Source organism: Antechinus flavipes, chromosome 3, assembly GCF_016432865.1.
Source record: "Antechinus flavipes isolate AdamAnt ecotype Samford, QLD, Australia chromosome 3, AdamAnt_v2, whole genome shotgun sequence".
Lineage (NCBI taxonomy): Eukaryota > Metazoa > Chordata > Mammalia > Dasyuromorphia > Dasyuridae > Antechinus > Antechinus flavipes.
Window position 1 is genome coordinate 99,925,954 of NC_067400.1, and position 20,591 is coordinate 99,946,544.

General features: G+C 32.0%; 1 protein-coding gene across 1 annotated transcript in view; it reads right to left on the bottom strand.

The window, feature by feature from the left end:
- Positions 1-20,591, bottom strand: part of DIAPH3 (diaphanous related formin 3) — a 419,718-nt gene that overhangs the window by 61,207 nt on the left and 337,920 nt on the right. The window lies entirely within an intron of this gene.

A 20,591-nucleotide genomic window follows, 5' to 3' on the forward strand; every position in this document is an offset into this window, starting at 1 on the left:
AAAAATTTCAACAGAAAATTTTACAAATTGAAAAATTACCCATGCATATGTTTTATAAATAAAAAGCTTTAATAATTTTTTTAAAAAGAATTAAAAGCCTATGATGAACTATAATTTCACTAAGGGGGAGGAGAATGTATGTATTGGTATATGTATATATTTAAAGAGCTCTGATGAAGATTTTTTAAATTATCTACAAATTATATAACAAATCTCTTTTTTGAGAAATAAAGGTAGTTTTGATTCTTAAAACTGAGACTAAAACAAATATATCAATATTTTAGTTTAATGCAATATAATATTAATGTTAATGTTTTCTTGAGATATTTTAATTGAATAGTACTAATAAAGGTATACTAAAAATTAAAGAAATTGTATTTGTTATGATAGTAATTTATAAGGTCAGAAAAGTTATAATCTTATTTGTCAAAAATAATATTTAGCATTTCTTTTAAAAAAGTCATTTGAACTTAGTAGCAAAGTTACTTGTAAGTTTCTCCTTGAGAACATCTATGAATTATTTTGCAAAACTAATATTTGCATATAAAATTAGATCACCTGACTCCACAGATATTAGAAGACTTCCTTCTTCTAAGCTTCAAGTTAAAGTTTTAATGAATTTTTAAATGTTTTTGGTCTCAACACTGAACAGCTGACAATTTCTCCCATCCATGATAATAATACCTTGAGGGAAAAGCAATTAGAATATGGATTGACCAGTAATCAGAAGTCACTACTTGGTACATTAAATGTAGTATGATAAGTATCTGGTTAAGTAATTTAGAAACTGGTTAATTACCTGGAATAATGCAAGACCCTCTGAATTTAAGACAATATTTTGGATGAAATTTGATAATGAAAGAAGTCCATTGAAATCATTACTTTCTAGTATCTGAAGGTAGATCACATTAGCTTTTTTGGTTGATTCAAACTCTGCCTACTAATATGGCAGCAAGAGAACACTAAAACCCAAGATCCTCTTCACAACCAACAACAAAAATTGCAACCTTGCCTCTTGCCTCTTTTATTGTGTTCTTATAAAGCTGATTTTGTGTGTCTATGTCCCAGGGTAAGACTTCCACATTTATTCTCTTTCAATTTCATCGTAGTAGGCTCAATTCAGTCCTCTTGTCTGTCAAACTTCTTTTATATCCTAACGCTGTCATTCCATATGTTATTTATCTTCCCAGAAAACCTTCCCAGTTTCTCAGTATTATTGGATTGAGAATAACTGGTAAGGAGTAGGGTGAAGAAGACAGAAAAAGTGTGTGGATGGGGAAGCCGGGGAGGGGGAGAGATAAAGGAACTTATGAGAGAGCCTTGAATTACAATCAGAAGATTTTGTATTTGACTCAGGAGGTAATAGGGAACTATTGGTGTTTACTGAGTAAGAGAGTAACATGGTACAGAGAAGCAGCATTGCATATCAAGAATTCCCTTTATACATTATTAAAGTGTAGAAATTATTAACATCAAGACTTAAAGATCTATGAACTTTGGAAACATTTAGTTTCTGAGATTGATATGTAAAAATCTTAACTCAACAGAAATATTAATATACTGATGTTAAAGCTGTGAATTGATTATTTTGAAAAATATTCTGAAATTAGATTAAAACTACTCAGATTCTATCTGAAAAAGGTTATTTACAGAGGGAAAAAAGATCTATTAGTTAACAATACTTCATAATATTACTATTAGAAAATCAGGGAATTAGCTCATGATAGGGGAAGATATATCTAACATAAGGACATCTTATTGCTAACAAGGAAATTAAATAGTAATAATTACTTTATTTTAGTTTGATTATAGGATTAAACTTCCTCTTTAAGAAAAACTAGCCCTGAACTAAATAAGACTGAGATAGTCTCTTAATCTAAAAGTTTTGTGAACAGATACATTAAGAAGACTTTATTATTTAGTAGCATATATCTTAAAGGAATAAAATGATCATAAGATAAAGTTTAAAAAAAGACTTAGGTTCCCTTTCTAGCAGAAAGTGAGGTTGATCTGAGGGTAAATTTCCCTTTCTGACAGCTGGTTAGCCAGAAGTTAAATTCCTCTTTTCAGTCTTAGTGGATAAGTTCCCTTTTCACTTGAGTTAGAATTTAACTAGAGTAATGCAATTTACTAAGGAAGACTGGGGGGACAGGTGGAAAGCAGACTGCTAATTAATGACCATAAGTTCCTCTTTCCCCAGTACACTTTCTGGTTACAAAAGGCAACATCTATACTACAAGGACTTCTGGGGTAGAATTAAAAAAGATTGGAAGAAGCTAACTAGTCAAGTGACCTATCTTATCTAATTATGTTCAAAGTAAATTTCTATATTTTTTATTACTTTTTTTCTGTTATAAAGATCAGTTCTGTAAATCATTTCTTGTTTCTGACATCTGAGGAGTCAGGTGACTTGATTTTATATGCAAATACTACTTTGGCAAATTAAATCACAGCTGTTTAATAACTTTGTCCTTAGTTTCCTTTTATTTCAGATAAGTAATTTTAACACTGTTTTCAATGAATTAAAGTTACTGACTCTCTAAGATGAATTTTACTCCTTAGGTATTAATGATGGTTGAATCCATAACTAGAGAAAAAAAGAGTAGAAAGATGGCAGAATAGATCAGAAAATTCCAACTTCTTCAGATTTCTTCCCTGCTTCCCCCAAAAAAAATTTCACCTCACAATGAATGTAGATGAATGAAAAACAAATTAAGAACAAGGGTTCTCCTGGGACAACTAGAAGACTCAAAGAAAGACCCCAGCCAGAGGTTTAACCCATAAATGTAAACACTTTCACAGCTTCATAGTAATAGCAAGCAGAGAGTCTTGGGGATAGCTGGGTTCAGAAATAGTATCCACCTCAATCACAGAACATTCTGAGTTTGGGAAGATAAAGGGAATATTTGCTGAGAAGGAACACCAGGCCCAGCTTGCTGCTGAGACACTGTCCTGAATAAAAAGGGAGCAGTGAAGCAGGGTAGCTGGTGGCTGTAGGTATTTGAGAGTGAAGTTGTTGATTTTGGGTTCCAAAACAGAGGGGAGAAGTGAATTGAAGCCAAAGGTACTAGATTCCATCACCCTCTTCTTAGGACTAGAAGTGATTACATTATTAAGTTATTATTTTTAAAAGTATATATAAACAGGCAAAGGAGAAAGAGCCCAACTAAAGTAACTTTATAGTTATAGGAATAGGGAAAATCTGGGATCACTTTCAGAGGAGGATACTGAAGTTAAGGAAAAAAAAAAAAAAAACCTCCTCTGCTCCAAAGAACAATGTTAAATGGCTATCTGCCCCCAAAAGAATTTACAGAAGAACTAAAATAAGATTTTAAAAATCAAATGAGAGAGACTGAAGAAAAACTTTAAAAGAAAAAAAAATCCAAGAAAAATAAGAAGATTATGAAAAGTCAGTCTAATCTTAAGAAAGAAAATAACTCTGAAAACTAGAATAGGACAGAGGGAAATCTGTGAAGTTATGATACCAACAAATAAACAAAATAAAAAAGAATGGGAAAAAATAGAAGAAAATGGGAAACAAAAGAAAAACAACAGATCTGGAGAACAGAGCAAAAAGAAAAAAACAAGAATAATTGGACTTCCTGAAAATTATGACCAAAAAAAAAAAAAAAAGGAAAGAAAGAAAAGAAAAAGAAGAGCGGTATGACACAATAATACAAGAAATAATAATATTTTTTTAAAAATTGGCCTGCTGTGATAGAATAAGAGGGGAGATAAGAAATAGAAAAAAATCATCAATCACCACCTCAAAGACATCTTATAAGGAAAACATGTAGAAATATAACTGTGAAATTTTTAAATCCCCAGATCAAAGAAAATTTTACAAGCAACAACAACAAAAAGGCCAATTCAAATATGCTGGAACTACACTAAGAATTGAACTGCAGATCTTAGAATAGTATATATCGACAATAAAAAACAACAACAACAACAACTAGGCTTGTGGTAAAAAAATCTACTAAAACTAACTATAATATTCAATGAAAAAACTGGATGTTCAGTGAACTCTCAGACTTTTAGGATTTTGTCTCAAACAAACCTGCACTTAATAGAAAATTTAATATGTAAGAGCCAACGTCAGAGTCTAATTTCAAGGAACTCAATAAGGACAAATTGTTTTAAGTTTTATATGTGTATATATGTAAACTATATGTGTAAGAATGACATTTGAAATTGAGCAATCCAGAAAAAAGATTGGGGTACAGCTGAGTATGAAGTGACTCTAAAAAAAAGGCAAAACAGTTTAGGAAAAGGTTAAGAAAATTAGTAATTATGGTATAAGAATGAGATGGGATAGCAAGAACCAACACAAGAATTAGATGGTTGTTCTAAAAACCTACTCCCCATGGGAATGAATCAGAGGCAACAATAACAACAACAACAACAACAACAACAACAACAACACACACACACACACACACACACACACACACACATATCAAGAAGGGCATAGCACCTTCCAAAATCTATAGGAAATAATGGGAAAGGGAAGGATGTAAAAATCTATGGGAGTGGGAATAAGGTGTGGAGATTAATAGAAATGGGACAAAGATAGAGGAAAAGGGGGGGTGGAAGGTGGTGAAGATAACGGGGATCCATTGGGGGTGAAGCAGAAGGTTAAGTAATACTAAGGCAAGTCAACAGGCACAAGCAAAATGGAAGAGTTAGCAGGAATAGGAAATTAAAGATACACACAAACACTATAACAAGGATCAGGAATAAAATTTAGTAGGGGAAAAAAAAGTAGGGGTAGTAATCATCTATATCAGACAAATACAACTTTTAAAAATCAATCATAAAAGGAATTTATAGTACATGTCAGCCATATTAACATTGTTTTAGAAGCATATGGATATAGGTGGATGTAAATATGTATGTGTATCTGTGCATGTGTAAGTATGTATGTATAAACATATACATATAAATATATTCTTGCTTATGTACAGCCTGCTTGGGAAAGGTAAGGTATGGGGAGAAAAGGGATAAAACAGGATAAAGTAAAAAAAAAAAAAATACAGGAGAGAACAAAAGAAAACCAAAAAAAAAAAGTAAAGATAGTTATGAATGTTATGTCTATTATGTATGTTTACTTGAAATGAAAATTTAATGTTACACATTTTGAATCTTCACTGATCTGCTGGGCACATGATAATTTTTTTTTTCTTATTTTGCATTGAAAGTCTCTTTATTATTATGAGAACAAAAATCAAAGCTCAATATATTGAAAAGTAAGTGAGAAAGGAAGTGGCAGTAAGGAAAGTAAATTTTTTTTTCTCTTAGGAGTTTTGGGGATAGAACTAAGAGAATTCTTAGAAACAGATTTCCCTAAATGTACAAATTTGTTTAAAAGAATTAATGAAATGAATTTGTAACTTAATTATCAAATTAACATATTCATTTATTCAAAATAAGTCCAAAAGTCTGCTAAAATAAAATAATAAATTAACATAATTTAAAACAAAAGAAAAAAATAAGCAAAATAGAAAGTTGTTTTTAAAAGATCTGTAGAAGGGATAAACCAATGGGTCAAATTAACTAAAAAGGAAAACAAAAATCAAATGATTAAAATTTTAAAATGCCAAAAAAAACAAAAACAATGAAACATAAAGCACGTTACTAGAGAACATTACTTATTAATCATATATCAAAAAATAGAATATAAAAGTGACTGGATAACTGCAAAACATTCAAATGGATAAAATAAGAAAATCTCCGTAAATTGATTTTGGAAAAAACAAATCAAGTACACTGTGAAGAAACTAACATATATATATACCTTCTCCCCTCCCCGTTCAAAAGTGAATTTAAATAATTTTCAAAGAGAAAAATACAAGTGATAAACACATCTGAAAAATTGCTCAAAAAATGCAAATGCAAAAGAAGACAACTCTGATGTTTTATTTTCCATCCATCAAATTGTGAATAGCTCTTTTGTAAAACTGCATATTGGAAAACTGGCATACTAACTCAATAGAGGTAAGCTATCAAAGAGTTCAACTAGAATTATTCAATGACTTGGAATTATATAATCTTTTTTACACTTTGACACAGCAATCTCAATATAGCCAAAGAAATTAGTAACAGCAATTCATAACAACACAATCTGTTACAGTGAAAAGCTTGAATCAAATGATATAAGCCATGATTAGGAAATTACTAAACCATTTGTACAATCTGAATGTAAATGAACATTACTGCTCTGAAAGGCTTGACAAATATAAAGAATTCTGGGAAACATAAGATGACTTCTGTGAAGTTTTAAGCAGAGTAAAGACAGCTTAGTCAAAAGAACAATGAGCAAAGACTACAACAATATAAATGAAGACAACATTAAACAAAATTTAAATCAAATATAATGGACAGTGTTGGTGCCAAATTATTTTAGTTAAAACACATTCTTCTTTAATATTTAGGCATATAAAAACACTAGCTGATTTTACTGAAACAATATTTATAATTAAAATTTAAAAATAAACTACATAGGGGCAGCTAGGTGGCACAGTGGATAGAGTACCAGCCCTGAGTCAGGAGGACCTGAATTCAAATGTGATCTTAAACACTTAACACTTCCTAACTGTGTGTTCCTGGGCAAGTCACTTAATTCCAATTGCCCAACAAAAATAAATAATTAATTAATTGGGGGAAAAAAAAAACTACATATAAATCAGTCAGCAACCTAATACTCAGGATAAAAAATGAATTTGAACTTCTTAACAAAACAAACTATTTGAATGTTACTAAATTAAAAGGAATTACAAAATAAAAATTCTACTCTTTTTGCATTTTTTGACTTCTGTAAGTAAAGTTTTAATTGGTCATTCTCTGAAAATGAAATAATCCTAAAAATGACAATGACAAACAAACAAGAGGGGGTAGAATAAAGATTTATTAATGAAAAGATATTTCAACTCAAAATAGGATAGGAGCCAAGATAAACCTGGAATAAAGTTCTATTGAACTGAGAGTAAATATTCCCTTATTTTACTTACGTTTATTGAAATATCATTAAATTAGGATAGAAAAAGAGATATCATCTTCAACTGTAATTATTCTTTTAATTAATAATGGCTAGAAGGATGTTTAAAGAAGTGTTTTTTCCAAATGCTTTCAAAGAAAAAAAAAAATCACACTGAGCTCTGAATTTGTCCTGATGTTATTATAACAATTCATGAATATAACAAATTTGGAGAATAAGTAACAGGCACTGTACCAAAGTCCTTTTCAATTATTATCTTATTTAATCTTCACAACACTGGAAGATAGATGCTATTATCCCCATTTTACAAATGAGGAAACTGAAGCAAACAAGTCAAGTGACCTGTCTAAGATCACATAGCTAGTCAGTATCTGAGGCTGGATTTGAAAGCAGGCCTTTCTGATTCCTAGGCCAAGCAATCTATCATCTACACCACCTAGCTGCCCACTGTGTTGTGACTAATCACTTAAGTGCTCAAAGTGATCAGAATGTCCTTCCTGAGGAAACATGACAGTTTTTGCTGGTGACTTACATATCAGTGCCAAAGTAGAAAGGCTAAATTGTACTAGTTGATGGTTCAGAATTAGCATTTTTTAAGTGTGAGGAATTCCTGGTATGAAAGCTCCCTCCAGAGATGTAAATTAGAGATTCATCTCTAGTTTTAGAAGACTAGGACAGTATGATGTTAGGTGACTAATCAAAAATCTTGGAGCTTAGCTGTGTTAGAGGTCAGGCTTAAACTTGAACTTGAATTTGGATCTTGCTGATGTTAAAGCCAGTCTATCCACTAAGCCAGGGATCCATGAACTTGTTTTTTGAAATATTTTGATAACCACTTCATTTGTAATCTTACATATTTTAACAACACATTTGAAAACTTACTTTGATAAAAGAGCCATATTCATCAAATTACCATGGGTCCATGGAACAAAAAAAAAATTAAGAGCCCCTGCACGGGAGACCATGCTGTCCTTATTCCCCTTATCAATACAGTTTTAAATGTGTGTGTGTATGATAGTGAAATACCTGAATTTTGAAAAAGGGATGTTTGAGAAAAGCAATGGAAAAAAATGACATTTTTTAGAAAGATGGATGCCTTTTAATAAATTATGCTCAGCACTCAAACATCTTGAAGATCTTCAATCATAAAAGTTACAAAACAATCCCTATTCTTTTACTTTAATTAAGATTTCAATAAAGACTAATAGATACTTTATATTCATTATATTTAAATGACAATGCCTCATCTAAAAAAGGAGTGTTTTCAGACCTACTGATAACTGAGGGGAAAACAAACAAACATATCCAAGATGCAACCCTGAAAAGAGTACAGTGTGAAGACTTGTGATAGTATCCATTTTCCTCCCCCAAGATTTAAGCCTGTACTGTGTGATAAGAAAATTTATCTTTGTAAAAATTACTCAAACTCTTCATTAGTACAAAAAATAGAAACTACTAATTTATTGCAAAGTATCATGAAAAGCTTTCGTGCCTGAATATTTTTCTTTCCGAATTTAACTGTAAGAATAAAAATCTTTTTTTGAAAAAACATTTTAATCTAAGTGACTTCTATCCAACTACTTTATATGCATATGTAACACTTAACTCAAGATGCCTAATAAAAAGCAACATTTTAACTTTTGTAAAGTTACAGTTTTAAAATAAAGTTCTTTTAACATGTTGACTATAAATTAGATAAAAATTGTAAAGCACTTAGCACCATTATCTGGAACTGAATAAGTGCTACATAAAAGTTACCTATACTTTTTTATTAATTTGTATGACCTCTATCATCAAATGCAAAAAAACCAAAAACAAAACCTTTTTTTTTTTTAAGAATTATTTTGATATAAGGTGAATCAATAAAAATAAAAACAGAACCAAAATGTTTAACTCAGGCTGACTCGAGGCCATTCCCCTCACCCATCTTGTTAAAGCATACCTCAAAAATCTAACAATTATGGAATAACAATATGGAGAAAATATATGCCAAAGAAGAAGGTAAAAATGGTTTCAGAAGAGGACATACATGCAAATATGGCATTTGGTGTTAAAGTTTGTCAAAGCTAACTTATATTTTAAATAGACTATAAGAGACTGATATGGTCTTTAGATATATTTGGTGCATCGAGGGATGGGATCCTGGGTCTGCTTGTAAAAAATACATATTCCACAAAATTTATAGCCTTGTCTCCTATGAAACACAATTATGAGTCACATGAGAATCACATGCTCTGGTAAAAATTAACATCTTACCTTTGTTTTTCAAAGTACAACTGATATGGGAAACTCCCTTATGGGAAACTCCCTTAGTACAGATCCCAAGCTATCCAGACCTTCTCATGCTAGGTAATTCTCGTGCATAAAGGATTTACTCAGTATTCTAGAAGGTTAATACTTTTAATATATTGTAGATACTAATGGAATAAGTGACTTGCCCAGTTGTTATTTCTTACAGTCTTTAATTTTTTTATAATGTCTTTATACTATTTTCACATGTGTATAGTTTACTAATGCCACATATTTAAACAAGTATTTATTAAAATGACACATATACCCTTTAATCCAGCAGTGTTTCTCCTGGGCTTATACCCCAAAGAGGGCAAGGGACCTGTATGTGCCAAAATGTTTGTGGCAGCCCTGTTTGTAGTGGCTAGAAACTGGAAAATGAATGGATGCCCATCAATTGGAGAATGGCTGGGTAAATTGTGGCATGTCAATGTTATGGAATATTATTGTTCTGTAAGAAATGACCAGCAGGATGAATACAGAGAGGCTTGGAGAGACCTACATGAACTGATGCTAAGTGAAATGAGCAGAACCAGGAGATCATTATACACTTCAACAACAATATTGTATGAGAATGTATTCTGATGGAAGTGGATTTCTTAGATAAAGAGACCTAACTCAGTTTCAATTGATCAATGATGGACAGAAGCCGCTACACCCAAAGAAAAAACATTGGGAAATGAATGTAAACTGCTTGCATTTTTGTTTTTCTCCCCAGGTTATTTTTACCTTCTGAATCCAATTCTTTCTGTGCCACAAGAGAACTGTTCGGTTCTGTACACATATATTGTATCTAAGATACACTGTGACATATTTAACTTGTATAGGACTGCTTGTCATCTAGGAGAGGGGCTGAAGGGAGGAAGGGGAAAAGTTGGAACAGAAATGAGTGCAAGGGATAATGTTGTAAAAAAATTACCCAGGCATGGGCTCTGTCAATAAAAAGTTATAAAATAAAATAAAATGACATGCATACATTTTTAGCTTATTTGCCCTTATTCACTTTTCATTAGTTCTCTTTATTTCCAGTTGCATTTGTAGTTTTATTTTCTTTTTTCTATTTTTCAAACCTTTGGTTAAGAGGGTAAATCTTTGGTTGAGAAACTCCTTTAATATCCCAAATATATGGGATGAGGGCCTGGTGTAGTGTGGTGAATTAGTCATTACTTCACTCAAACTATCTTTCAAATAACTACTAAATTGAACTTTTTAAATATTTAGGACAAAAATAACAAGAACAAACCTAACTTTTAGTACTCTCCCAGTCCCACTTCTGACTGTACTTTACCATGCAGGCCTCAATTTTCTTCTTACTCTAGAAAATCAGCCCAGCCCTAAAATCTTGGAAGATCTACTGTTGGAAGATTTTTCTGACTCAGGGACCTGTTCTCAAACTGAATTGCTCCTGGAACTTTCATTATAAGGAAGGACCTGGCCAGTCATCCTTCATTCAATTCCCCATTCCCTTTCTCAGAATTTGGCTACCATGCTTTTTTTGTGCATACGTTCTCCTTCCACCACTTTTCTAGCTCCTTTGTATATGCTTCTCCAATTAGAATGTCCTTGAGCACAGTAACCATCATTCTTCATTTGTATACAACTTGACTGTAATTCATATGAGTTCAAAGAAGAAATTCAATTTAGTATGGATTACAAAGTGATACCAGGTCTGATTTAATGTGAACCAAAAGTTCTGTTAATGTGATGCTTATGAATTAGCTGAGCATTTAAAAACATTGCTCCATCATCAGTCTGCTCTTATCATTGAATATGGATATAATGAGCTGCTTTATACCATATTATTAACAAGGAAAAATAATTTATAGAGGACAGTGCCAGTGCAAGAGAGATGGGAAGAGAGGAGGGTAATTATTATATTTGTTATTATAACAAAAATTTGATGTACCTGAGTAGCTTAAAAATAATCATAGTAACTCTAAAATAGGATGAAATGGTGGAGTTTTAAAATCAATGAACATTATGAAATATATGTTATACATAAGTGTATAAAATGTATAAATTATATAAACATATATATATAATCATGTGTATATTACATAAATACATATATAAATAATAAAAATAAGTAAAATATATGAGAAAAACAAAAGAAAAAGGTAAACTTGCACCAGCTTTCTGTGGTTTGCAAGTTACTATAAGAAACAGAAGTAAAGATTGCAATCAAAACTGTATTCCTATCAGAACATTCTTTCACACAAAAGTTTATTTAACCAGTGAAAGAAAATAGACATGAAGTGGATAATAAAAAAACTTTTATAGCAGTTAGTTGAGTGTGATCACTTTAAAAACTGAGTTCAACTGCACATTAAAATTAACAGAGAGGTGGTCAATGCAGATGAGAATGGAGTAGTTATATATCTTGATGTTTTAAAGATATATAAAGATAAGGATGTGGATCAACAAATTTTTAATGTGGATACATCAGGATTACTGGAAAACAATGTTAACATTTATTTCTAAGAGAGAAAAATGAACTTGAATTTAAAGAATCAAAGGATTACCTAATGCTTACTGGAAGGTAATACAATGAAAACACAGTTCTTGTTAATCAGTCTCAGAATTATTTTGAGAAGCTACAACTATCGATTGTTTCCAAATCTCTGATGGTTAAATAAGAAAGTATGGATGACTTAAAACAGGTTTAGAGAACTGGTTTTCAAGTTATTTTAGTCTAGCAGTGGAAAAATATTGAAAGCATTATTGAATTTATATAATGCCCTAGGTTATCCAACTGTACTTGGTTTGTTATGTGAGAATGTGAGAATGCAAATTCACCAAAATGTAGATAAGGCTTTCTGCATCTATCAGTTTATGTAGAAAGTTGTAACTTCATTGTATTATCAGTGTAGGCATGATCTTATGTACGATATTCAGAGTCTGAAAAATTTTTGCTTTCTATAACAACTCTTATTACTTTTTAAATAAGCTTGAATAATAATAATTATTACTACTGTACTAGCTTTTATATAGTACCTATTATGTGTCAGGTACAATGCTAAGTCTTTACAAATATTAACTCATTTGATCCTCACAACAACTCTAGGAAGTAGGTGCTATTATTATCCCTATTTTATTTTATGAGGAAATTGAGAAAAATGGAAGTTAAGTGATTTAAGGTCACAGGGCTAGTAACTTTCTTGAGCCCAGATATGGCCTCAGGTTTTTCTAAACTCAAATCTAACATTGTATCCAATGCTTTACCTACATTTTGTTTATCCTTTGCTATTATACTATATTAATTAACAGATTAAAAAAAGGTATTTAATAAAAATTTTCATTGGGCTGAAACCAATTACTATGTTTTATATGTAATTATTATTAACTTTGAACACTGCAAGTTAGAAAGATGTAACCATATAATGGAATCATGATTTGCACTAATAAGGGCCTGGCTTTATTTTTATTCCCAGTGCTTAGCATAGTGCCTGGTACATAGGAAGCATTTAATAAATACTGCATGACTAAAAATTCTTATTAAAAATTTTAGTAACTTCCTATTGTCTTCAGGATAAAAAACAAACTTCTCATGATAAGGATCATAGCATTTATCCCTTCTGCCCCACAACACAGGTAAAATGTGTATGCTCACACATCATACATGGCATTTGTGTTTATATATATATCCTGAATCCTCATATAAATAACACAAATATATACATATATTTCTAATATTTATATATGTATTACACATATAAATACAATATATATTGTTGGTGGTCTTTGTCCTTCATTCTAGAAGAGTGAATTGGGTTTGAGTCAGTTACACAAAAACATCCATCTTACTCTCTTCTCCAATGTCATCGAGTCCAGTGGCAATGTCATCCAGTCCCAGTGATTGGGATGGCTCAGAATGCAGTGAGTAACCTTAGTCTTTCTAAATTAAGGTATTTTCCCAAGTTTCAGTTTGTCTAAAACTATGCCCATTCAATGATTACGGGCTATAACATATATATGTACCTATACTCATACATATATTCATTCACATATATGTACACATATATATTTATTTTGTAATGGAGAGGAATTTAGGTGATATTATTATGAGATATAACTATAGATGATGAAATTATTAATGTATAAAAAATTTTTTTTTTACCAACTATGAATAACTTTCTCAAATTCAATTGCAAAAAGTGATATTGAAACTTTGCACCATTTGAGAATTTTAGAGGGATAAGGTGACACAGTGGGTAAAGCACTAGATCTGGAATGTGGAAAACCTGAATTCAAATCCTGCCTCAGATGCTTACTAGGTGTGTGAACTTGGACATATCTCTCAACCTCTGTCTGCCTCAGTTTCATCATCTATAAAATGAATATAATAATGATAATAACATCTATTTCCCAAGAGTATTGTGGGGATAAAATGAGATATTTGTAAAGTATTTTGCAAACATAGAAGTACTATATAAATGCTAGTATTTGTTATCCTTATAATTTTTCTGCTTATTTCACTTTGTATCAGTTCATATATATATTCTCAAGATTCTTTGACTTTTTCATATTCATCATCTTTTAAGGAACAGTAACATTCCATTATGTTTATAAACTAGAATTCATTTAGCTATTTCCTAATGAATGAGAATCTACTTTATTTCTAATACAAAAATCCTGTGAACATTTTATGTATATTCATTTTACCTATGACCCATGCAGGTGCTATGTATCTAGAAACATATATATATTTATTTATTTTAATTTTGAAAAAAATTTACTTATCGATAACATGTTTTTTCTTCTAGTAGAATACAAGCTCCCTGTGACAGGAGGCAGATACCTTTAATTACTTTAGGACAAAACTTGAGGAGAGTGAATTGGGGGTGTTAACCTAATACCATATTTTAAAATATTTTTATCTTACCTTTATTCAAGATTTCTTTAAATATTACCTGAAAGCATCTTGGGACAGAATTGTGCCAGTTTGAGCATCTATCTCTAAGTCAGAAAAGTCTTGGATACAGAATGTTAAATAGGACAAAATTGTTTCTTGGCAGTTTGCGCCAAAAATGTTTAACATGGTATTAATTTTTTTTTCATTTGACAACAGCTTACAAACTTTTAAAAATAGCACAAATTGGGCAGCTATAAAAATTGTGGAATCAACATGTTATATTCAAGTGCCTATAAAGTAAAATTGTATTTATTTTTTTTTTCACTCAAAAAGCAATCAAATGGGCTTTGGACTAGGTGATCTCGGAGATTTTGTGCTCCTTAATATTACAGGTTCTCCCCAGAAATTTCTCCCCATGAAATGTGTACTTTGGTTTAAAAAAAAAAAAAAAAAAAAAAAAAAGAGCACCAATTGTTGGGTAGAACCTGAGCTCAAATTCCATCTGAATTATCTTGGACAAATCACTTAACTTCCTCAAATAAGCTCATTTTCTTATGCAAAAGGAGGGGGTTAGACAGTCTGTCATCAGGTCCCTTTCATTTTTTGATCCATGATTATTGCACTGTATTAGTATGATCACCAATATAGCAAATGAGTCTAGCCTGAAGGTTTATCATTAGCTAAATTCAGCCAGAAAGGTTTTTTGTGAGAAATAGGGAATGCCTATCAGAGAGACAGTAAGGGGTTCTGAAACAAGCTTTTTGTTATGGTACTAACTCTACAAAGAAATCTGGTCACATTTCCCATATCAAGTTCAGGTTGACAGCAAGAACAGAGGAGATGCATTTCTTCTTTTAGTTACTAAAGGACTGTTGTATATGTTGTTTGTCCTTCACTCTCAAAGAGGATCATGACTCCAGAAAGGTGATGCCATGACATGAGAATGAATTGGATTTGTATAGCATTAGACAAAGTTATCAGCCTCACTTTCTCTTTCAGAGTATCTGGGTCCAGTGATAAGATATAGATCAGGACATCTCTCATAGCCACTGGAGGAACTCTTTAGCTGAAGATTCTGGTGACTCAGTTTTAAGGTAACACAAGATGAATTTATATTGAATACTATTATTATTAATAGTAGCATTTATGTAAACAATTCAAGGTTTTGTTATGTACTATATATAAGCATTATTTTATTTAATCATCATATGTTAGATGTTTCACTATTATCAATATACATATACTATGATTCTGAAATAATTTTCCCCAAAGCTGAAATTGTTTTTCCCTTCTCCTTTCTAAATCATAAACAACACTATGAAACAACTTAGCTATTTTATATTGTTTCATTTCCAGAATAGGAAAAATAAAAATATAATAAGTTTGTCTATACATGCACACATAAGTATCACATTTGCAGAAATGTGGATTTGTTTCAATTAGAGATCTGAGGGGTTAGAAGTCGTTATGACTAGATCTTGCAAATGGACTGCATTTCAATTAGTTTCATGTGAAAATTATATTTGTAGGTAGAAGGAAGTGAAGGTAGAGATAGATTACAGATATTCTGCATATTTTGGCAGAGTTCAGCAGCTAACATTTTTATATTCTCATTAGACTTTTTCCTTATGAAATTTATCACTAATAACAAGGAAAAATAAATGAATCTATAAGTAGAAGTTCAAACCAGTGTGCATTATCTGCTTGTCAACTATGTTTTTTTTTTCCTAATGGATAGATATCCTTGTTGCTTTCTATTTCTGCTTAAAGAATACCAGCTTTCATTAGTCATTGAAAATAAATCTTGGGGCCATCTTATTTACATTTTACTGAAAATAATTAGCATTTCATATTAGAATTATCCAGGGTACTTCTGAACTTGTAATAAGACTATTTGATATTATTCAAATGCATACTTCCATTCAGAACATGTATGAAAACACAATCAGTACTTTTTTTAGTTACATCAGCGTAACATTTGAATTCTAGCATGGTTAATACTGTATATGAGGGAATCAAAATCCTACTGTAATTAAGTTTCCTTTCATGTCATGTTTTTCTAGTGGCAGAACTGTCAGACCATTGATATTTAGCCTGTAACAACTTAAAATTCTAAAATCATTACCTTTCTTCCCTCTTTTCCCTCTTTCCTTCCTTCCTTTCCCTCCCTCCCTCCCTTCCTTCCTCCTTTCTTTCCTTTCTTCCCTCCCTCCTCCCCTTCCTTCCTTTGTTCTTTCTCTTCTTTTTAAAGAGATAATGAGGGTTAAGTAATTTGCCCAGGGTCACAGGGCTAATAGTTATCTAAGGGCACATTTGAATTCAGGTCCTCTTGAGGTGGACTGGTGGTCTATTCCTGTGCCACGCAGCTGTCCCATGAAATGCATTTTTCAAATTACAAAAAAGAGACATTTAAGAATTATTGCCCTGTTTTGACAAATGATATCTTTTCCTCACTTAAATATTTTCAAATGCTTATAATGCAAGCCTTACATTAAGGTTTTGTTATCTTTAAAATATAATGGCCACTTTTAGGATTGTAAAGACATTAGGAGACACATTTTCCAGGGCTAAGGTCCAGCTGCTAAGCAGGCTGTATCCTGAACTCGGGCATAATAACAATCCTTTGCATTCACCCTCCGGATGATCTCATTCTCTGGGAAAAATCATATAATTATTGTATTGCTTTGCCTAGTACCAGGTGTTCTCTGAAGCTTGGAAAAGTACTGAATGAGTACTCATGTCCAGTTCATGAAGACCTCCTATGAAACAAATATCTCACTGATATTATCCCTTATTGTCATGGCTACAGATCACTGAGTAGCTATTTGGGATAAGTATTAAGATCTCTACCTCTACCATCATAGATTCCTCCCACTAGGGGTGGGAATTTGGCATTTGTGCTAATTAAAAATTAATTTTAAAAAATAAGTCATTTACTTGTCACCTCAGTTTCTCATTTGTAAAATGGGTATCAAAATATCCACCTCACTGAATTGTTGTAAGGAACATGACACAGAATAAAGCTGCCCTCACAACCTGAGTGGATTTAACTTTTCTTACTCAACATTTTTCCTTCATGTCCTAAGACAACATAGGATGAGTCCAGGTCAAATCTCTTCCTGGGACTTCACTGGCTTTTTCCTGACACATTTTCTTGGTCATCTAGGGTCATAAGAAGACCTAGCTCTGGAGAAGCTGGGTCTTTCAGACATGATAGATACCCCAAACTACCAAACTGATGACATAATGACCAGATAATATCCAGATCATAGATTTGTGATCAAAGAGGCTAACACTCTTTGTATGCTTATTGCACATTCTTGCTATCAGGGCAGAGTAAATTTCCTTTGTTAAATATTCAATGAGATTCACAAATGTCTCATTTCATTTCATTTTCAAACTTGAACAGAGAGACTCAACTACAAGATGAATACAAGTGCTTTTCAAAGCATCAAGTGCTATATAGTGCTATTTTTTATTATATTACATAAATACTTTAAATAGGGAATAGGCCATCTCTAGGTTTTATTTCCCAGATCCTCTATACCTAATCCAAAGTTAACTGCTTCCCTTATTAAAAAAAACAAAAAACAAAAACCAAAAAAAAAACAGCCCTTGATCATTTCAAATCTGAAGAGTCATAATAAAGGGGAATCCTAGAGTTTTGGCAGTTTGTATCACTAGTGGTATCAGTTTTGTTGGATAATAATAAAGCTTATAATGGACACACCTAATCAATTATAAAATATTTTAAAATGCTGTTTTAACTTGCCAGTTTTGGCAAGATGGTTAGGCAGATACCACCAAATAGTTAAGACTTTTTTCCTGATTCCAAGTATTCTTCAAAAACCATAGAAAGGGATCTCTTAAGGAAATCCCTGGCTAAAATTAGTTCTAATCTCTACAAGTATAAATATAGGAATTAGGAGAATGATATTAGCTTCAAGAGTAGATCTGACAATATTTTACATTTTACACTCTAATATACTTGTGTAGCATACATGACTGTTTCCTTTAATAACCGCAGAAGTGGTTATTATGATTTAGTATCAAAGCATTTATAAGTACCTGCAGACATACAGTCTGAATGTAAATGAAACTACATCACTTACAAAACAAACAGAAAAATAAAGTTATTATTCTGAATAAATGTGTCATAGTATAGGAGAAAGGGTGCTGGAATGGGAGTCAGAGGACCTGGGTTCAAATTTCAGCTATTACTTACTACCCATTTGAATTCTATGGGTTAGTTTCCTTATTTGCACAGTGAGGGACTGGACTAGATTGTCTTGAAGGTCTCTTCCAACTATAAACCATAATTCCATGATTCTAATAAAGTCAAGCAGATTAGGAGACTGGTAAATTATTTGGAAAGATTTCATGAGAAAAGGTTAATCTGTAATAGAATTTTGAAAGAAGGATGTATTCAAATAATATTTTAAGTTCAAAGATATTTGAATAAAAAGAATTCAAAGTGATATTTTAGCATTCTGTGTAGAAAAGAACCTACTCAAGGAAATCAAATTTTATAGACCTAAAATAGTCAATAGTAGATGCAAATTATTTTCCCTTGGTTCAGGTTACTAGACTACAATCTGCAGTAGAAAAATGATGCTATTTTTAATGCTAATTAATTGAATTCCCAATGGCTCAGAATGGTTTAACATTATGTGTTGATTTAATTTGGGCTTTTCTCATATTAACAGCTTTATGGAAGTTTTCTGAGATACAGGCTGTAGATTTTTTTAACAGGAAATCAGTACTACAATTAAGACTCTGAGATCTTCACATTTTAATAAAAGCAGCAGTAAAATAAGAGATAGATCTAAGATAGATTCTGAATTTTTAAACTTAGCTGTGTTACTGTTAATGAAATGCTAGGCAACCCAAACCTTTTTTTTTTTTAAATTTCCCTTTTCAGTTACACTGTAAATAATCAGTTAGTATGATCTTCCTTGGATATAGTAATTATGCCTTTTAGTCATTCTTCTAAATTCTTTAACCATGGTGATCACTATAATTAAATAACAAGCTCATAATGTGAGTATTCAATTTGTAGGTCAAAAATATTAAGTGGAAGTGGAAGTAGAAGGCTAACAACGACTTACATTTACCAAAATGAAAATTTTGTTGTTAATGTTGTAAATATATTAAACCAAATTCTCTTAAGGAGTTTCCTTTTGAATTTCAAAAAAATTACCCAAATACAGTTTTCATTTGGATAGTGTTTGCATTTATGCCCTATATTAAGTTTCCTATGTTACTTTACATTAATAATGGTGTATATTTTTCATCCTAAACCGAATTTTTAAAACATCCATTTTGAATTGAATAGGCATCCCAAATTCAACATACTAAAACCAGGACTTCTTAAGCTTTCCCTCTAAACACTTCCCCTTCATTCTCCCTCTGTCTTGTAGAAGACACCATTCTTCCAGTCACCGATGTAGCCTCTATTCAAACATTCAATCACTAAATCTTGTAATTACTTTTTCAAAATACAGTCTTGAAACAAATTTTTATTGGTTCCACTAGTTTTTAATGTAACATAAAGTTATAATCCATTATAAAAAAATTAGAACGCTCTCAGGCGAGATTTTTAACGGTTACATGTTAAACTAGGGTGGCCCATTAAGACTGCATTGACTTTTTAATAAAAGTAGGATGGTATTTTCATATTATTAACATATATGACAGTATTTCTCCCAGGACACGGAAGCTAGTTTAAAATGTACCCATATGGTGTTTCATAGACAAAAGGACCAAGGATTACATAGTTCAGATTTAGAGTTGTCTTGGAGGCATCTTTTTCTTTTCAAACTGTCATATAATAGTCAGATCCACAGTATACACCTATACAACAGGAAGATTCCCCCTCATGGGAAACCAGAAACATTATGGCTAGAAAACAAGCACTACGAAGATTACCAGCCTCAGCATTTTTTACATCTTTTACAGCATTTCTACAAAGAACCAGATAATGGGGATGAAGAAATGAGTCGATTTCACGTGCTTTAGGGAAAGCATTCTGGATCATTTGCCAAAGAGTTGACTTTTGTCAAGATAGATTAGCTCAGCTACTACCCAGAAGTGGTAGCTAGATGCGGCTGTTCGCAAAAGTAAGTTCTGGTTGAAATTGTATTGTTTCTATCAACTTTCTAAATTCTACTGCCCGACCGAGGAACGCGGCCGTTTATCCAACCCTTCACTCACTGCAAGACAGCATTTCAAAAATAATACAGCAGAGCCGGAAGCGGGTGGTCCGAATCAGGTCAGGTACACAGAAACCAGGTAGGTTACAGACGAAAGTCGCAGCGCCAGGTCTCAGCAGGCTTTAAAGCCCACGGTCACTCCCTTCATACTTCTCACGAAGGAAGCCTGAGGATCTCCAAGACCCGCCTTTTTCTCCCTCCACACCATAGCAACCTTCCCGCAGCCAGGGCCCCAGCCTCC